Genomic DNA, 2,120 nt, shown 5'->3' with positions numbered 1-2,120 from the left:
CTTTGCACGCTCAGCTTCCCAACCGTTTTCAAATTTCCCTCTCAGGAGCTGTCCAGCCCGAGAGCATGCGCAGTGGGTGGAAGGGGGGTGTGTGCTGGGCAGGGTCAGCTCTGGGGCAGGGTCAAGGGGATTGCTGCGTTTCCCAGCAGCCCCCCACCCCCAACCCTGCCCCCAGCCTCTCTGGGGAGCGCCTGCCGGCAGCTTCAGGCAGGCGGGGGAGACCCGCTCCGCCCCACTCCCACTCCCACTCCCAAAGTGGGCCGGAGCCCGTAGAGGAGGGGGAAGGGGAGGACGAGAGGATGCTCCTGGGGACTTTGAAGGCGTGCAGGAAGCCGGGGGAACTGCAATCGTCCGAGGCAGAAAGTTGTCAAGATCCCCGATGCGCCCAAACTTTCCTGGCACCGGAGTTCCCGGGAGGAGGAGCAGGAGGAAGAGGAGAAGGAGAAGGAGGAGAAAGAGGAGGAGGAGGAGGAGGAGGAGGAGGAGGAGGAGGAGGAGGAGGAGGATGAGGGGGAGGAGGAAGAGGAGGAGGGGAGATGATCTCTGAGATCCCGAGAAACATTAAATGTACCCTCTGTTCTCATCGCCCCCCAAGGGAGGGGTTGCAAGGGACCACCTGCTGGGTGCGGGAGGGGCAGGTGCACCACCTGCGCCGGCCCCTTTAAGAGAGCAGCGCCCGGCGGGTCCCGGCGCCCGCCCAGGAGCTCGAGGCTGGGGGGGAGGAGGGGAAGCGCTCGCGCCGGACGCCTCCACCTGCTGGGGGGAGGGGGAGCGCCACCACCCCCGGCCTGCGAGGTCCCGGTGAGCCCGTCCGGCGCGCGGCTGCGGCGGAGCGCGGAGAACGTGCGGGCGCCGAACCGTTGATGGGAGGGAGCTCACGCCCCCTGCCCCGCGGCGGCCTGGCTCCTCCGCGCCTCTCGGCCCGCGCCAGGCCCGCTTCTCTTCCGCGGGAAAGGTGGCGCGCGGCGGGTCCGGGGGGAGGGGAGAATCTGGGGAAAGGTCAGAGGTCGCCAGCGGACCTGGGGGAAGGGCCGCGCGCACGTGTGCTCTCGGGCTCCGCTGCTTGCGCGCCTGCGGAGGCGGGGAAGTCCGGGAGGCTGAAGCGCTAAAGTGGAGGTTACAGATTCTCTGCGAACCTAGCGTGGGGGGAGAGGGGGAAGGAGGTGTTGCAGCCCGGACGTACGCTGATAACTGCATCTCCGGGGCCATTTGTGGGCCCCTTAGTGCCGTCACTTGTTGCGTTCCCTGGGAACTGGGGGCTGTCAGCGGCCCCGCTTTTCAAGTAGGAAGCGATTGGCCCAAGGTCACCCAACTATTACGCGGCGACTTCGTGTTCTAGTGCTCCGCGCTGGGGCCTGGCGTGAGCTCAGTTCCGGGGGACCCCGAAAGGCAGAAACAGACAAACAAACAAACAACAAAAAACCGCAGCCCCGCTCTCCAGGAGCTCCCAGGCGCTGGCAGAAGTAACCGCAAACCGCACGGGTGCCGCGTCCGGAGCCGACGCGGCGCCCGCCGCCCCAGGGAGGAGCTAGACAGCGCCTTGTGAGCTACTTCGTTTAGTCAATTTATCACTTAGTCAATTTATTATTAGTCAATTTAGCATTGAGCGAGATGCCCGTTTTACAGATGAGGAAGTAAGGAGAGGTGGGGGGAGGGGCGAGGAGTCTGCTCCCACTTCGAGGGCGCTTATTACCCCTCTTCCACACCGACTCTCCCCGGATCGCGTGGAGGGCTCCTGTCAGAGGCAAGCTTTAGATCCGGTTCTGATCCTGAGCCCAGCTGTGCCCCCCTTAATGCCTAATAGCAAATAGCGCTTCTAAGCTTAAGTTTGTAAATCCCAAGTAGCCTCTCCTCTAACTCTCGGAACACCCGGCAGGCAGGTTTCCGTCGTAGGGTTAGAACGCTCGGTGATTCCGGCAGCTGAACTCGGGGGAGGGGCGGGGGGAGGAGGCTCCCGCACGGACTTCGAACTGGGAGGGGCCGGTTTTGGAGGCAGCTTCGGGAGCAAGTGTCTCTCCCATGGGAATCGCTGTTTCATTCCCCATCGTCCAGTGTATAGTTGTCACTAAATAGATACGTGTCAGTTAACTAGACCAATTTATGAAATCATAACATTGAGA

Source organism: Sminthopsis crassicaudata, chromosome 1 (genome assembly GCF_048593235.1).
Source record: "Sminthopsis crassicaudata isolate SCR6 chromosome 1, ASM4859323v1, whole genome shotgun sequence".
Taxonomy (NCBI): domain Eukaryota; kingdom Metazoa; phylum Chordata; class Mammalia; order Dasyuromorphia; family Dasyuridae; genus Sminthopsis; species Sminthopsis crassicaudata.
This window is presented reverse-complemented; position numbering follows the sequence as displayed.